The following is an 18,975-nucleotide window of genomic DNA, read 5'->3' as shown; positions in this document are numbered from 1 at the left end:
CACTTAGCAACTGTATTATTGATGATAAGAATAATTGTAACAAATGTAACAATGATAAAAGTAAAACTGTTAAATGTACAACTGTTAACCCGTGCAAGTTGCACCCCATGTTAAACTTCCCTCAGGATTACAAGCAAGAAAGTGAGCCCAGCACGATGTCGGCACCTTTTCCAGCAGCCATCATACAAGACATCCAGGTGGACGCGACCAAATCGGTAAAGGCAGTAGTCAAACCCCCTAACGGAGGGTCAGGTGAGGTCGTGTCCACAGGTACGTACGGTGTTATATATCACGCACAAACAAATGTACCTCATATTGTAGAACCAACACAAGATGATGTGGTTGAATTTAATCCTGTCAGGGTGATCACAGTCCCCAATGGGAAGACTGACGCTCAGGGAATCATTCCCGCCAGGGACAGTGCAATGCGCCGTCCCTGGTCCCGGACAGAATTGAGAGCAATTATGTCTGAATTCCCTGATCCTAGGAAAGATCTAGTTGCATGTCAGAGGTTTATTAAAGAACTAGGAAACTCCGCCGAACCCACCAACAAAGGTTGGCGGACAGTGCTGAGGGCATGTTTGCCCTCCAGTGTTGACCCTGCGAAATTTATTACTGATTGTAAATTAGACACAGAAGTACCTCGTACGGAGGAACACAATCAGGAATGTATTAAGCAGATCAACCGACAGTTAGGAGTATATTTCCCAGCCGTTGTCGAGTGGAACAAAATCTTCTCCATAAGACAAAGAGGAGGAGAAAGTACTTCTAATTATTTCAATCGAGCACTGCAAGTAATGGCTAGAGACACTGGGATCACGGACATTGAGAGAAATGCACAGCATAGAGATATAGCGGTTAAGGTATTAATGGATGGTTTAAAGGTAGTATTGAGAACAAGGGTACAGACCACCAACCCAAACTGGAGAAATATCTCGGTGGCTGCATTAAGAAAGTCCGCTGTTGGGCATGAGCAAAACATCAGCAAGCACAGGGAAGCACAGGGAGGTAAGAAGCCTCAGATCCCTGTGGGTAAGTCAAAGGTGATAAGATGTTATAATTGCCAGAAGGAAGGTCATTTTGCATGAAGTTGTAGGTTTAAAGATCCACAAAAGGTATATCAACCCCCTAGACAAAAACATGAGCAAAGTCATGATACACGAAATTGTAATCAGGAATCACCTAGGAAGAAGTTTGGGCCGCACTTGTAATATGCAGTCAGGAAAGTTGATCATTAGGCCTGGTAGTAAACCTGAGGTTACAGTTAAGGATATTGGGAGGTCAGTTCCTTGTAGACACAGGAACGGCCGGGTAAACTTTGTAATTTATCTGTAAATGTTTCTTTTTCCCCATCTCTGACGTTCATCGGCAGAACTCAAACATCACATAGCTACTTGGTCTTTGCAGAAGTCTGCCTAACCCCAGTGTGACCTACCGACATCGGTGTGTCCTGGCCAGGCACAAAAGGGTGGAGTGTGGAAATACTGGTGGGGGAGACTGTGCAAAGATACCAATGGATGTGTTGGTGTGACAGCCTGATGGTGAACGGAAGATCTGACAATGTTTTTTTTTGTTTGTTGTTTTATGTAACATATATATGAATTGTTCTCTCTCTCTCGTTTTTTTTTCTTTTTCTCTCTTCTCTCTCATGTTCTCATGCTTTACAGATGGTATGTCACACATCAGTTAGACAAATGGTAATGCAAGATTTTTGCTCCTTACAGAAAGATCGCAGATTTGGAAGGAACATTGTATCACCAGAATGTTTGTTTGGAAGACTGAGAGACAGCACCTCTGAGATGACAACAGAGCAAGAACAACAACAAGACTAGAGGACAAAAGCATCGTAACATTTTTCTTTCCCCTCAAATTATTTTTTTTGTACCCCCATTACAAATTTCTCTTTCTCCTCCTGTAAGATGGACTCGCCCCAAGAGATTGTGATCCGGATTTTCCTGTTGACCCTGTTGTTGACCAGAGCAGTCTGTTTTGGTGAGAGTACCATGGAGGTCGAGAAAGAATCTGGAATGGGTTCGGATGACCAGGATGGAGGCGTAGATTTCCAAGAGCAACACAATCACCGAGTAAAGGCGAGTATCAGAAAACGATCTGGTAGCATTGACAATGGAAGGAATTGTGAAGGATTGTTAGCTGAAGAAAACTGCATCTGTAGGCATTGTGACAATATAGTTGAGGATGGGTGCATCAAGAAATGTCAGTCCAGTTTTAATATCCAGATGGACCGGCATCCATTGAGTGACTATCACTCCTTAGTGGGTAAAGTGTTAAACCAGACAGACTGTTGGGTATGCTCTCAAGTACCTCAAGGTCATAGCAAATCAGGACTAGTACCATTCCCTTTAAATATAGGAGAGGTACTTGAGCTAAGTGGTGGGAGGCCGGTGGACAAGAGATTTTATAGCTCCACCAATATCATGTGGATAAGTCCTTAGTATGCTTTAACATTTCCAATCCCCGAAAGCCGGGAAATTGGGAAGTGTCATGGAGTAATCAAACCATGACATTTTCATATAGAGCCGATAGAATGCCCATAGACACAGAACTTATACGCCACATAGTCAACAGTGGAAAATATTTCCGGTATAGGTACACTCTAGGAAGTAGGACCATGCGAGTTGGAGAAGTATCACCAGGATACTGTGCACATATCATACAATCGGATATGTGTACTAGACAGATGGGAGAATTAGGGTTAGGAGATTTCACATGGAAAGTTTGTAACATGGTTATGTCATACTCAGTCCCATATGTTCTCCCCGATGATGCATATTTCATATGCGGGAGGAAGGCGTATAAGTGGCTTGCCCCAAACTCAGAGGGATTGTGTTACATTGGAAAAGTACTGCCTGAAGTAATGACTGTATCCCATATCAAAATGAAAGATATTCACCGTGGTGCCCAAGCTCCTTATACTCACACTCACTACGAGCACGTCGTTAAACGGCACCTGATAGAAAGGACAGAGCATCCGGCCTCTGATCTGATCCATGAATCCACCGGAATTCAATTCCTACTCGCGTTAGATATCACTCGTACAGCCAGAGGAGTGATAAATTATAGGTATATATCTGCGCTAGCAAACTTGTTAGACAATATCACCGAAATGTATGACGACACGTTCAGGTACACTGGGAGAGAGTTACAAGCCTACAAAACAGAGCTGGTTCAGCATAGGATGATTCTCAATTATCTCACAGCAGTGACAGCCGGGTATTGTGTTACCTTAGCAACTCAGTATGGTATAAAGTGCTGCACGTATATTACAAACAGCACTGAGGACCCGGCCGAGGTCATAGACCAAAAGATGGATGACATTTTGCAATTAAAGTGGGAGTTCCGAAGGAGACATAATCTCACTCTCGCTGCTGTGAGTAATGAGCTGACCAGTTGGGTATCATGGTTGAACCCACGAAATTGGTTCTCTGGTTTAGGAGAATGGGCCCAAGGCATTATAATGGATGTAGGGAAATTTCTCTTGTGTATTCTGGGAGTCGTCATATTGGTTGGTCTGATATTTAGATGCGTTCGGACTTTAACGAAGTGTAAAGGTAGTACCAGAATGATGAGTCTGAGGAGCGAGGACACTGTAATAACAACAACTAATTTGATTTATGACCCAACGATAGAGACAATGTTGTGATGAAAATGTGATTCCACGGTCCGTTTCTTTCACCCGTTTCTCCTTTGTTTTCCTCCAAGGTACAAAGACATCCGCTTGGAAGAAGAATTTGACAACCTCTTTTATGCAGACCATTGATGAACTGTGTCACAGACACCCAATACTTTTAGTGACTTTAACTATCTACGGAAAACCCAAAACTTTAGAGACTGTAATTTTATGGACACTGGAACAGCTTTTGCTCGCCACTTACAGCAAAAGCACCGAGAGACATCAGACAACATGTACATCAAGACAAGACATCAGACAAGACCTCAAGCGGCGACTGTCTATTAAAACTCACATAGTTTTACAACTGCATTTATAACGATTGTTTCTTATCTTCATCTCTACAACCTCCAGGTAGTATCTCACATAGTCGACAGGTGATTCTCACATATTAGCATCCACATGTTCTCCCCATTCATGTATCATCAACTAAATGTGCTCCCCCATTTGTTGCAACCAAAAGCCGAAAAGAGCTTGGTAGAGTTTGACAGCCCATCCACAGACCCTTAATACGGGATAAGAAGGATTCAAATGTATACTTCGCAATACCTCGAAGCTTGATTTAGAACACGAACGGCACGATGATACATGACCCCTCAAACATGGATTTCATACACACATGCTTTTACGGTCTCACTAGGTCATACTTTTCCCACCTTCTCCTCTCCTCCCTTTACCCAATCATAAAAAGGTATTTACATGATGACATATATTTTTCTGTTTGAACTGTTTAGGAAGTGGCAGTTATTGGTGACTGCCAAAGGGTGGACTGTCAAAGTCGAAAAATATAGCGACCTATGATGCCTTGTACTAACCCCATGCGCTTGCCCGCTGCACGTGCACATTCTCTCCCGTGCATGCGCATATCCGCAGTTGCGTGACGGCGCCTCCACGGTCGTGCGCTCAGGCGCGTGGTATGCGCATTTACGGTAGAGTTTGTGTGCGTCTGGCGGGCGACTCGATTGTTACATAGTTAATCTAAATAGTGTATTTTATAGGTTATGGTCCCCTTAATAATATCTGTAAGTATGATTAGTGTAACTGGTTCAGGGACAAGGGAATTCCTCTTTGCATGGTACGAAGGGTCAGACAGGGTCTGAGCGGTGGTGTTTAGTGCCTAGCCTAAGAGTATTTTATTAGAAACATTACGGTGTTGGTTAGGAAGAGATCGGTCGCTCCAGCGTATAGTTATGTTTAAAAGAAGTTTATGGATATTTACAGTATTTGCAGTTTAATTACACATGCAGGGGGAATCCAGAGGATACCTCCCACCTGAGCAGTTTGAAATAGTCACAGCCCACCTGTTCAAACAAACCTATGACCTTTGGTTATAATGCGAAGACAGATTCCTGTGTCCAATGAACAATAAGATTGTAGGGCCCTTTGTAGTGTACTGTACTTTGTGTATATAAGAACAGCCAGCCTGGGCCAGCTCAGTCTTCTCTCCACAAAGGTTTTCATCATTGACTAACTAGAGAGCTGGTTTCCAGGACTGCGCTAGCGATCATTCCCCACGTGTGTAAGTTCTCTGTAACCAACTTATTCTCTGTCTGTATTTGCCATACTCTCTCTCTCTCACTGTTATTGTTTAGGATTAAGACGCTATTGTATATTTATGTCTAGTATTCTGTTTAGGTGTTTTATGTTAGTGCTGTAGTGTATAAGCTGTTAACTGTATTTTTCCTTTTTACATAGCTTAATCTCGTTAGTAAAGGTGTTGGAACCTCAGCAAGGTGTCTGTGTTTCTCTAGCTAGTACAAAGGGTTTCTGAGTATCTCAATCACTCAAACAGCTTGCTTAAATATCCAGGTTAACCAGTGGTATATCATTACAGTATCTCAATACTAAGACTTACAGTATAATCATACTCTGTGTTTAAGGTTTAAAAGGTTATTATCTGTGTGTACGCTCGCTGTGTGTATTCCGTACACTCAGCGCAGCGTGTGTACGTAACTTGCGTACCACGTGCAAGGTCTTTGTATGCAAATAGCGTACGGAGTGCGTAGCACGTGCACGTGGTTTAGCGGCCATTACGGCGTGAAGGTATTAGTGAATAGCTTGTGTTAAAAGGTAGAAAATTGACTCTATCACTGGGCACAGTTCCTATAACTGGAGTCTGGTGGAGGGGCATAGAGGGAGGAGCCAGTTCACACCCTTTCAAAGTCTTAAAGTGCCCATGTCTCCTGTGGATCCCGTCTATACCCCATGGTTCTAATGTGACCCCAGCATCCTCTACGGACTAAGAGAAAAGGATTTACCGGTAGGTATAAAAATCCTATTTTTTCTCTGTGATTTCTAGTCACCATATACCTCTAGAATTCCCTGTTTGTGCTGAAATACACTGCACAGGGGGTACTTGTCAGGTATTGTGCTGCTGATTTTGTACTGTGTTGCCTTGCATTGAGCTTTTGATTATGTCAGCTACAAAGGGCAACTGTGCTGGGGCTGATCCCACATTGCGTGGTGTTGATGCTGCAGACACATTTGAGGATAACATAGCTGCTAAGGGTTCAGGTTCTGGGGTTCCTTACCCCCCAATGGGACTGTAGCAACGTTGGTTCAAAATGACCTACCTTGGACTACCTTCTCCACGCTATTGAATACGCTGGTAACTAGACTAACGCCCCCTATGGGACCTCCTGTGCCGGTACAACCACTTATGGTCCCCGCGGTTAACCCGCCTTGGGCAGATCAACTGTCCAATCAGTTACAGCAATTGAACCAATCACTGACTACTCAGAAGTCTAACCCTCGCCCGCCAAAGACCAAGGGGTCCTCTAAGTGGGCACTTACTTCCTCACAATCCACCAACATCCCAGACACCTCGTCTGATGAGGATGGCGTTTATACTGACCCCACAGATTCTGATACCGATGCTTTTGATGGGGAAGCTGTTTCACAGGTGGTTGTTCCTGACTTGTTGGAGGCTATCAGGCTCATTCTTCAAGTTAATGATGACCCGGAGCCTGATGCTGCCCCTAAGAAACCAGACAGGTTTAAACGTCAGAAGGTGGTTAAACAAGTTTTACCTCACTCTGCCCATTTAGTTGACATACGTCAGGAGTCCTGGGGAAATCCAGGAAAGAAATTCACGCCTCACAAGAAGATGCTGGCTCGCTACCCCCTCGCTGCGGAGCTAAGTAAAAATTGGGAAACACTCCCGCCAGTGGATTTGCAGGTAGCACGGCTGGTGGTATCCTCAGCTCTGCCTGTACCATTACGTCCCTGAGAGAGCCGACGGATAAGCGTATGGAGGGTTGTTTAAAGTCAATTTACACCCTAACCGTTGCTGCGCATAAGCCCACTATTGCAGCGTCATGGGCTGCAGAAGCTGTGGAAGCGTGGGCTCAGGAGCTGGAGGCAGAGTTGCCGTCCAACGCTTTTGATCATGCTAGACAATGCTGGTCATATATTGTTACAGCGTCTCATTACATTAAGGAGGCGGCTTCGGATGCAGGTATTCTGGCGGCCAAGGCTTCTACTACGTCCATTTTGGCTCGCCAGATGCTGTGGTTACGGTCCTGGTCTGTGGATCTGGACTCTAAGAAAATCCTGGAGGTACTCCCTTTTAAGGGAGACATTCTTTTCGGAAAAGACCTCGTATCCTTCAAAAATCACCCCCCTCATCTATTTTGACTGACAGACATCCCTTCGGATCAGGTGAAGGCAAAAACTCTTCATTCGGTGGACAGTCCCTCCTGGACACAGGAGTAGTAGTACAGGTGCCTCTAGCTCAGAGAGGCAAGGGGTACTATTCACCGCTGTTCCTAGTCCCGAAACCAAATGGGTCACATAGGCAAACGCAGGGGGGTTTTCCGATTGCCCAGAAACCCCCCTTTTCTTAGCAAGTGCCTCAAATTATGACAATAGCAATGGTATATAATACAAGAGCTGCAGCCACATTATGCAGTTTAAGGGACAGAGCAGAGCTGCTGCACATGCCCAGTGGTAGCAGCTTTTTCTACCAAGTTTGCTGTGTGTGTGGATCTGAGTCCTCAATCAGTGCACTGGACCAGAGAGCAGCCACTAGGAAGAAAAGACAGGAGCCTTACCATGAGGTGGGAGAATGTGTGCTTAGAAAGTGCAGTACTGGTTCTATTATGTTTTTATATTCATTTATTATGGTATGTTTCACCTTTTCCTGACCACTTATTTATATTATTTAAATTTGATACAGCCTATACTAGAGACCATCTATAGTTAGAGACCATCTATAGTGTTAAATATTAATACTGTATTCCATTCAGTATCCAGTGTATAAAAAGACCAATGTGTACATTAATGTCCAGGATCGTTACTAGGTTCTGCTTCTGCTCCCCCAGACTCCTGCACTTGCTCTAATGTTCTGCAGAGTGGGCGATTGTAGACTTCATTTGGAAACCCCCCTCTAGAAATCCTGCATTTGCCACTGGGTCATCCCGGCCCATTCTCAACCTCAAGTCCTTGAACAAATTTGTGAAGGTCTCCAAGTTTCATATGGAAACTCTTCGCTCTATTGCTGGCATTGGAACCTGGGGATTATATGGTCTCCCTGGACATACAGGATGCTTACCTGCATATTCCCATTGCAATGTCGCATCCGCAATACCTGAGGTTTGCGGTTGGCAACCTACATTACCAATTTCGGGCGTTACCTTTTGGTTGGACCACGGTTCCACGAGTTGTCACCAAGGTCATGGCGGTCATGACGGCTGTGCTCCGCCGTCAAGGGGTCAGGTTCCTACCGTACCTGGATGACTTGTTGATCCTGGCAAATTCCCCAAAAACTCTCCTTTGCCATCTGGATCTGACTATCCAGTTTCTGCAAGCCCACGGGTGGCTCATCAACTGGAAGAAATCTTCCCTGGTCCCTGCTCGGAGCATAGTGCACCTGGGGGCGTTGTTGGACACTCACAACCAGCGGTTGTTCTTGTCTCAGGAGAAAGCCCTGAAACTTCAGGACAGGATTCGATGCTTCCTATCTCGTGCACAAGTGTCGATACATTCGGCAATGCAAGTGCTAGGTCTCATGGTGTCTGCTTTCGACATGGTGGAGTACGCTCAATTCCATTCCCACCCTCTGCAGCAGCTGATTCTTGCCAAGTGGGACGGCCTGCCTCACCTGATCAGGTCTCAAATGATCTCCTTATCGCCGGAGGTCCGTCAGTCACTGATCTGGTGGCTTCAGGACCAACGATTGAGCAGGGGTCGTCCCTTCTGGATCTCCAACTGGGTCCTTCTGACGACGGATGCCAGTCTGAGAGGTTGGGGCACGGTGTTGGAGCAACACTCACTTCAGGGTCGGTGGACCAAGGAGGAGTCTCTCCTCCCGATAAAAATTCTGGAATTATGGGCAGTGTTCAACTCATTGAACTTGGCCCAGCATTAATACAGAATAGACCTGTTCGAGTACAGTTGACAAAGCCAACGCGGTGGTGTACATCAATCATCAAGGCGGCACTCGAAGCCGCATAGCATTGAGGGAAGTATCACGGATTCTTCAGTGGGCGGAACGCCATCTGCCAGCCATATCGGCAGTGTTCATTCCGGGGGTCCTAAACTGGGAAGCGGACTTTCTCAGTCGTCAGTACGTACATGCCAGAGAGTGGAGCCTCCATCCAGAAGTGTTTCAACTTCTCGTGGACAAGTGGGGCCTTCCAGATGTGGACCTGATGGCATCTCGACATAATCACAAGGTTCCGGTCTTCGGAGCAAGGACAAGGGATCCTCAAGAAGCATCCGTGGACGCACTGGCAATTTCATGGAACTTTCAGCTGCCATACGTGTTCCCTCTGGTGTCACTCCTGCCCAGAGTAATAAGGAAGTTCAAGCAAGGAGGAATCCTACTTCTGATCGGTCCAGTGTGGCCCAGACGGCATTGGTTCTCAGACCTTCAGGGTCTCTCGATAGAGCGTCCCCTTCTACTTCCGCAGCACCCAGATCTCCTTGTTCAGGGCCCCTGTGTATATCGGGATCTAGCCCGATTGGCTTTGACGGCGTGGCTCTTGAAGCTTCCGTCTTGAGGGCCAAAGTATTTTCTGAGGCGGTCATTCAAACCATGTTGAAGGCCCGGAAACCGGCTTCTGCTCGGATTTACCATAGGGTCTGGAATTCTTACTTTGCTTGGTGCGCATCTAACAATTATGACGCTTACAAGTTTAGTACGGCCAAACTTTTGGCCTTTCTACAACAGGGCCTTGACTTGGGCCTTCGTCTTCTCCATCAAGGTTCATATTTCTGCCTTGCCGGTTTGGTTCCAGAGAAAAATTGCGACCTTACCTGATGTGCATACGTTCACTCGGGGTGTGTTGCAGATTCAACCTCCTTATGTCCCGCCTGTGGCTCTTTGGGACCTGTCTGTGGTTCTGGAGGTGTTGCAAGAGTCTCCGTTTGAGCCTCTTGAATCTGCAGACCTTTAGTGGCTTTCCCTTAAGGTATTGTTTCTGCTGGCTATTGTCTCTGCTAGACGGGTGTCGGATTTGGGTGCCCTGTCTTGTAGGTCACCTTATCTGATTTTTCACCATGATCAGGTATTCACTGAAGGTGGTGTCTTCTTTCCACCTTAATCATGAGATTGTGGTTCCGGCCTTTGCCTCTCCTGACTTGTCTTCCAAAGAGAGGTCTTTGGCTGTGGCACGGGCTCTCCATATCTACATGAAGAGAACTGCCTCCATCAGGAAGTCGGATTCTTTGTTCTGTTTGGTTTTCACAAACATGGCTGGCCTGCTCACAAGCAGATCCTGGCCAGATAGATTAGAATGGTGATTGCACATGCTTATGTACAGGCTGGCCTTCCAGCTCCTGCTACCATTAAGGCCCATTCTACTCGGTCGGTTGGACTTCTTGGGCGGCCCGCCATGGTGCGACCCTTGAACAATTGTGCAAGGCGGCTACGTGGTCCTGAGTGAACACGTTCATAAGGTTCTATGCCTTCGATACTTCCGCCTCCCAGGATGCTTCCTTTGGACGCCGGGTTCTTGCGTCCCCTCCCATAAGGAACTGCTTTAGGACATCCCCAATGTCATTCCCTGTGGAACCCAGTGTACCCCGCAGCAGAAAACGAGATTTATGGTAAGAACTTACCGTTGTTAAATCTCTGTCTGCGAGGTACATTGGTTTCCACAGGGCGCCCACCCTGACGCACTTAGCTTCTTTGGGTTGGTATGGCATTAGCCGCTGACACTTTCTCCTGTCGTGAGAATGTGGTGTATGTGGCTACTAGCAGTTGTCATCTCTTTTGCCTGCTACTGCATTGGACCGGTTAACAAAAACTGAGCTCCTGTGCATGGAGGCGGGGTTATAGAGGAGGCGGCGCTATGCAATGCATTCTGGGAAGGTCAAAGCTTTGAGCCTGTTGGTGCCTCAGATCAAGATCCTACTCTACACCCTGATGTCATTCCCTGTGGAGCCCAGTGTACCTCGCAGAAAGAGATTTAACAATGGTAAGTTCTTACCATAAATCTCGTTTTTTCATACAAATCTCATGCCTATAGATTGTAAGCTTGCACTCAGGGCCTTCCTACCTCTATGTCTGTTATTAACCAGTTTTATTTTATCACCGTGGTTTCCAATTTTAAAGCGCAACGGAATTTGCTGCACTATATAAGAAACTGTTAATAAATAAATAAATACAGACACCAATGTTAATGCAAAAAGTGTTGTATAAACAGGTTTCTTTTTTTATAAACTTTTATTTAAACATCATGAATCAAATATACATTGAACAAATTGTACATTGCATCGAAACCATGTTGTGGAGTGTTTGCAAAGGGATACACAATATAATTATTACAGCCAAATTGTGAAAACCAATAATAGAGCCACAAACGTGTCCAAAATGAATACTGGAGTACAATAAAGAAAAGACATAATGTTAGTTGCCAGGTCATAACCTATTGTAGGGCCTGGAAGGGAGACGCCAGGTTATGTCTCCTCCATCAACTAAGTGAGATGGGTGGGTCTTGTATTGCCAGTTATGTAAGATACCAAGTAGTATTTTTTTAGGCTATGGTGAATTTGACGCCTGGTAATAATGGCTTTAAACACAGGTACTGGATACATTAAGAGGCGTTCCAATGCTCCGTTCCAGTCCAACTCCAAAAAATGTCCTATTGTATGCGATACATCGAAACGTGCTTGCAAGAAAGCTAAGGTGTGTGGGCTAACCATGGGAAAGTTTGAGGAGACCTCCGTAAAGGTCAGATATAGTTGGTTATCTATATTGACTAAGTGCTTAATGCTATTAATCCCCGCCAATCTCCACATAGTAAAGGGGTGAGTAGCCATGCCATCAAGAAAGTTGGGATTTCGAATCAGGGGTAGATGTAAAGAGTGATATGGATTCAAACCGGCTGAATGACTGAGGATATGCCAGATTTTTCTAGTCGTCCATAAGAGCGGGCTTAACTTTAAAATTTTGGGTATCTCTCGATCATGCTGGTGTAAAAAGCAAATTAGGTCCATGTTAGGCAAAAAGCCCTGTTATAAGGAGGTTTTAGTATATACAGAACTTTTATGAAGCCAGTCACGTAAGTGCCTTAACAATGCAGCATGATTATAATCCACTATATCTGGAAAGTTTATACCAGCATTGGATTTTGTCTGTTTTTTTAAAGCTATACGGGAGTGACCTCCCTTACAGATGAATTTATGGATTAACGCATTTATCAGGCCTATGTCTATTTTCGTTAATAGTACTGGTAATGATTATAAGGGGTACAATAAACGAGGGATAGCCACCATTTTGAGCAAGTTGTCTCTGCCTAGATAAGATAACGGAAGGTGTTCCCATCCCTTTATATCTCTTGTAAAAGTATTAATAGCTTGACTCACATTAAGTCTGTACAAATTCGATGGATTATGAGGCACAGAGATTCCCAAGTATGGTATGTGTGAGGTAGCCCATTGTAATGAGAGTTGTGTAGCCTATCTGGGGCATGTACAATCACCAGAGAGTAACATAGCTGTGGATTTCTCTAAGTTAATGCGGAAGCCCGAGATGGAGCCATATAAGGTGGCTATGTCTAAAATTTTGCAGAGGGCATGCTCAGGATTGGCAATTAAGAGAAGATAGCCATCAGCAAACGCTGACATTTTAATCTGAATACCAATAGTAACACCCGTAAACGACGTATTGTCTTGAAAGATGCACAGTAGAGGGTCTAATGCAATATTAAACAGGAGGGGGGATAAGGGGCAGCCCTGTCGAGTACCTCTCTCCAGAGTAAAACAAGGGCCCACAATCCCATTAATCAGTAAGGAAGTTGAGGGGTTCTTATAAATGTATCGTACCAGATTAATAAAATTCGTCTCAAAGCCTCTCATCTCCAATATTTTAAATAGGTGTGGCCATAGAATCATGTTGCAAGCCTTATGGGCATCCAGGCTCAGAAGTACATTTTGATTGGTAGTAGAGATATGGGATGACACCACTGCCGCTATCGCCGCATGAATTGCTTTTACGGCCTGACGACCTTGTACAAACCCTAATTGTGTTTCTGTAAGGATCGATGGGATCTTAGCTAGAATTTTATAGGCTACATTAAGTAAGCTAATGGGCCTGTATGAAGATAGGAGGTTATGGTCTCTGTCAGGTTTCGGTAAAAGGGACATGTAAGCCTCAGTGAAAGAGGGGAATGGTATCCCTTGTTCGTGGATAGCCTTAAACAGTTTCAGTAGGGTTGACACAATCTGAGGTTGTAATGATCTATAGTATTCTCTGGAAAACCCGTCTGGGCTCGGAGATTTGCCCAGGGGTAGTTGCGATATAATAGGATTTTAATTACCTACCGGTAAATCCTTTTTTCGTAGTCTGTAGAGGATACTGAGAATCCATTTAGTACCATGGGGTATAGACTGGTCAACTAGGAACCATGGGCACTTTAAGAATTTGATAGTGTGGGCTGGCTCCTCCATCTATGCCCCTCCTACCAGACTCAGTCTAGGAAACTGTGCCCGAGGAGACGGACATACTTTGAGAGAAGGATATAAAAGGATAGTGGTGAGATTCCGAACCAAAACACACACACAAGAGGAAAGCCATGCTAACCAAACCTGGAACAGCAACAGCTGAACCAACAACAATACTTAACCAAGTAACAGTGCAGGACGAACGAAGCACTGGGCGGGCGCCCAGTATCCTCTACGCACTACGAGAAAAGGATTTACCTGTAGATAATTAAAATCCTATTTTCTCTTACATCCTAGAGGATACTGGGGATCCATTTAGTACCATGGGGAAGTACCAAAGCTCCCAAACCGGGTGGGAGAGTGCTGGGGGTCCTGCAGAACTGATTGATCAAACTGAAGGTCCTCAGAGGCCAAGGTATCGAACTTGTAGAACTTTGCAAACATGTTCGAACCTGACCAAGTAGCTGCTCGGCAGAGTTGTAAGGCCGAAACACCGCAGGCAGCCGCCCAAGAACCCACTGACCTAGTAGAGTGGGCCTGTACAGATTTAGGAATCGTAAATCCTGCCGTGGAATAAGCATACTGGATAGTGAGCCTGATCCAACGTGCAATTGACTGTTTTGAAGCAGGACACCCAATCTTATTGGGATCGTAAAGAACAAACAGCGAGTCCGATTTCCTGTGATGAGCTGTTCTCTTCACATGCACCTTCAAAGCCCTCACAACATCCAAAGACTTTGAAGTAACAGAGGTGTTGGTCACAACTTGAACCACAATTGGTTGATTGATGTGAAACGCCGACACCACCTTAGGAAGAAATTGCTGATGAGTCCTGAGTTCAGCTCTATCCTCATGGAAGATTAAATAGGGGCTCTTGTAAGACAACGCCCCCAGCTCCGATACACGTCTTGCAGAAGCCAAGGCCAACAGTGTGACGGTTCTCCATGTAAGATATTTTACGTCTACCTCCTGTAACGGTTACAACCAGTCCAATTGGAGGAACTGCAGCACCAAATTGAGATCCCAAGGTGCCGTAGGAGGCACAAAGGAAGGCTGGATGTGCAGAACCCCTTTCAAGAACGTCTGGACCTCAGGAAGAGATGCCAATTGTTTCTGAAAGAAAATGGACAAGGCCGAAATCTGGACTTTTATAGAGCCCAGACGTAGGCCCACATCCACACCTGACTGCAGGAAACGTCCCAGATAAAATTCCACCGCAGAATATTTTCTGCTCTCACACCAAGAGACATATTTCTTCCAAATACGGTGGTAATGTTTAGACATTACCGCCTTCCTGGCTTGGATCATAGTCGGGATGACCTTGTCAGGAATCCCTCTCCTGGCTAAAATCAGCCGTTCAACTTCCATGCCGTCTATCGTAGTCATGTTAAGTCTTGATAACATGGGGGATCCTTGCAAAGAGGTAGAGGCCACGGATCTTCCAGGAGCATTCCCAGAAGGTCTGCATACCAGGCCCTTCTTGGCCAGTCCGGAGCAATGAGAATTACCTTTTTTTATTCTTTTGAGAATTCATGGGATCAGCGGAAGTGGAGGGAGCACATACACCATCTGATAGTCCCATGGAGTTGTCAGAGTGTCCACTGCCACTGCCTGTGGGTCCCTCGACCTGGAAAAATACTGCTTGAGCTTCCTGTTGAGACGAGAGGCACTCATGTCAATTTGTGGACATCCCCATTGACGTGTCAAGCACCTGAACACCTCTGAGTGAAGGCCCCACTCCCCCCGGGTGCAGGTCGTGTCTGCTGAGGAAGTATGCTTCCCAGTTGTCTACTCCCGTAATGAAGACCACCGACAATGCCACAGCGTGTTTTTCTGCCCAGAGGAGAATTCTTGACACCTCTGACATTGCTGCTCTGCTTTTCGTTCCTCCCTGTCGGTTTATGTACGTTACTGACGTCACATTGTCCGACTGAACCTGAATGGCCCGATCTTGAAGAAGATATGAGGCCTGCAGAAGGGCGCAGTATACAGCCCTGAGGTCCAGAATGTTGATTGGAAGGACGACTTCCTGACTTGACCATCTTCCTTGAAACTGCACCCCCTGGGTGACCGGTCCCCAACCTCTGAGGCTTGCGTCTGTGGTTAGCAGAATCCAATTCTGAATCCCGAACCTTCGGCCCTCGATTAGGTGAGAAGTCTGTAGCCACCACAGAAGGGAGATCCTGGCCTTTGGCGACAGATGGATCCTCTGGTGCATGTGAAGATGCGATCCGGACCATTTGTCCAACAGATTCAGCTGGAAGGGCCTCGCATGAAACCTTCCATACTGAAGCACCTCGTAAGAGGCCACCATTTTCCCCAGAAGGTGAATGCATAGATGCACCGATATCTGGGTTGGCTTCAAGACATCCTGAACCATCAACTGGATTACCAACACCTTTTCCAACAGAAGAAAAACTTTCTGCGACTCCCAGTTGGCTCTAAATGAGATTTTGGGAGATTTAGAATCCACCCGTGATCCAGGAGTAGTTTGGTTGTGAGACCAATGCTGCTCAACAACCTTTCCCTGGACGGTGCCTTTATCAAAAGATCGTCCAGGTACGGAATTATGTTCACTCCCTGCTTGCGAAGGAGAAACATCATCTCTGCCATCACCTTGGTGAACACCGTCGGTGCCGTGGAGAGACCAAATGACAGGGCCTGGAACTGGTAGTGACAGTCCTGTAGTGCAAAGCGTAGATAAGCCTGGTGAACCAGCCAGATCGTAATGTGAAGGTACGCATCCTTGATATCCAGAGACACTAGGAATTCCCCCTCCTCCAGACCCGAGATCACAGCTCTCAAGAGACTCCATCCTGAATTTGAACACTCATAAGTACGGGTTCAATGATTTTAGATTCAAAATTGGTCTCACCGAACCGTCCGGTTTCGATACTACAAACAAGTATGTACCCCTTGTTTTGTAGATGAGGTGGAACTGGAACAATGACCTGAGTCTGTACTAGTTTTTGAATGGCATCCTGTAAGGTTATACTTGCCTCTTGTGAAGCTGGTAAGCTTGATTGAAGAATCTGTGAGGTGGGAGCTCCTGAAACTCCAGTCTGTAGCGCTGGGAAATAAGATCTATGACCCAGGGATCCAGGGATGATGTTGTCCAGATGTGACTGAAATTTCTTAGTTGGGCTCCCACCTGCCAGTTTTCCAGGCCACGCGGTCCACCATCATGCTGAAGGCTTTGAGGAAGCAGAACTGGAGCTCTGTTCCTGAGAACCGGCAGTTGGTTTACCTGTAGTGCCTCTGTTGGCAATAGAAGATCCTCTGACTTTGCCCTTACACTTGGCAGTCCAAAAGGACTGTAGGGCAGGTCCTGAGTAGGTTTTACTGGTTGGGGGAGCTGCAGAAGGAAGATATGTGGACTTACCCGTAGTAGCTTTGGAGATCCATTTGTCCAGTTCATCTCCAAATAAGGCCTCTCCTGTAAAGGGTAGGCCTTCCGAACCTTTCCTGGAGTCCACGTCCACAGTCCACTGACGTAACCATAAGCCCTTGCGTGCTGATACTGCCATAGCAGCGTGGCGTGCTTTCAGCAAACTTCTTTTATGGCTTCCACCATAAAATTAGCAGAGTCTTGTATATGCTGCAGGCGTAACACAATCTCCCCCCTAGATAAGGAATCCAACCCTTCAATAAGGTTACCCGACCATTTAGCACTGGCTTTAGTAATCCACGCACATGCTATAGTGAGTCTCTGAGCCACCCCAGCAGCTGTGTATAAGGATTTGAGTGTAGTCTCAATCTTACGATCAGCTGTGTCTTTCAGGGAGGCTGCACCAGGGACGGGTAACACAATCTTCCGTGACAACCTGGACACAGATGCATCCACTATCGGTGGACTTTCCCATTTTTTTCCTATCCTCAGAAGCTAAAGCAGGCATGTCCAAACTGCGGCCCTCCAGCTGTTGAGAAATTACACATCCCAGCATGTCCTGACACAGCTTTAGCATTCTCTGACAGCATAACTATGTCAGGGCATGCTGGGATATGTAGTTTCACAACAGCTGGAGGGCCGCAGTTTGGACATGCCTGAGCTAAAGGAAAAGATGAGAGTAACCTTTTAGGGATTTGAAATTTCTTATCAGGATTAACCCACGGTTTTTCAAATAGGGTATTCAATTCCTTGGACACAGGAAAAGTGACTGAGGACTTCTTTTTTACATTACAATAAGATTCCTCACACTCCTCTGTCACCTTATCAGGAATTTGCAGCACATCCCTGATAGCTTCTATAAGAGCCTGTATTCCCTGTGACAGAGCAGCATCCCCCCCTTCTGAATCCCCCTGCCCCTCCTCCAAGTCTAACCCCTCAGTGTCAGAGTCAGACTGAAGGATATGGGCCAGAGTACGTTTTTGTGGACAAATGGCAAGGGACTGAGACACTTGTTTGGGGACTGAGTCTCTGTTCATAAACTCATCCACAGACTGTCTTAAGTATTGCGTCTCTTTCTCATTGCGGGACAATTAGAGATATTAGAAATCATTCCTTTGAGGGAATCTAACCACACTGGTTCAGCCCCGCTAGCCTGAGAAGGTGCACTACACTGAGTACATAGTAGTAAGCTCCCTGGGGAAGAGGAACACTCTGCTGTACATGAAACACACTCTTTGCCTGACATATTGTAAATGTGACAGCACACATACAGGAAAGGTTAAAAACACAATTAACCCACAAAGAGCCCTTTCAGGGAGACACAGAGGTATTTGGAGCCAGCACACCGCTCCCCTATTGCTAATGTCAAGCTTAGCGGGGTCGCAGACTAAGGGGGTAATTCAGAGTTGATCGCAGCAGCAAATTTGTTAGTAGTTGGGCAAAACCATGGGGGTCATTCCGAATTGATCGTAGCTGTGCTAAATTTAGCACAGCTACGATCATGAACTCAGACATGTGGGGGACGCCCAGCGCCCCGCATGTCAGTGCCGCCCCCCTTCCCGCAGAAGTGCAAAGGCATCGCACAGCGGCGATGTCTTTGCACTTCAAGAGTAGCTCCCGGCCAGTGCAGCTTTAGCGTGCTGGCCGGGAGCTACTCGTTGCTCCCTGGCACGCAGCGGCTGCGTGTGACATCACGCAGCCGCTGCGGGCCGCTCCCCGCACAGTCCGGCCACGCCTGCATTGGTCGGACCACGCCCACGAAACGGCGGCCAAACGCCGCCGTTTCGCACCCTCCTGCCCATTGACCACCTCTGCCTGTCAATCAGGCAGAAGGCGATCGTAGCGCAGCGACGGGCAGCCATGCGCCGGCGAAGCTCTGACCCGAGCGCTACGCTGTGTCGAAGTCGGAAAATATTACAGTACACACATCACGTACAAACACCACATAGATGGACTCCGTGCGCGTACTTATTTGGCCGTGCATGCACATATTCGCAAATTGCGTATGATT

This window comes from Pseudophryne corroboree, chromosome 2, assembly GCF_028390025.1.
Source record: "Pseudophryne corroboree isolate aPseCor3 chromosome 2, aPseCor3.hap2, whole genome shotgun sequence".
NCBI lineage: Eukaryota > Metazoa > Chordata > Amphibia > Anura > Myobatrachidae > Pseudophryne > Pseudophryne corroboree.
Note: the sequence above shows the minus strand (reverse complement) of the source record.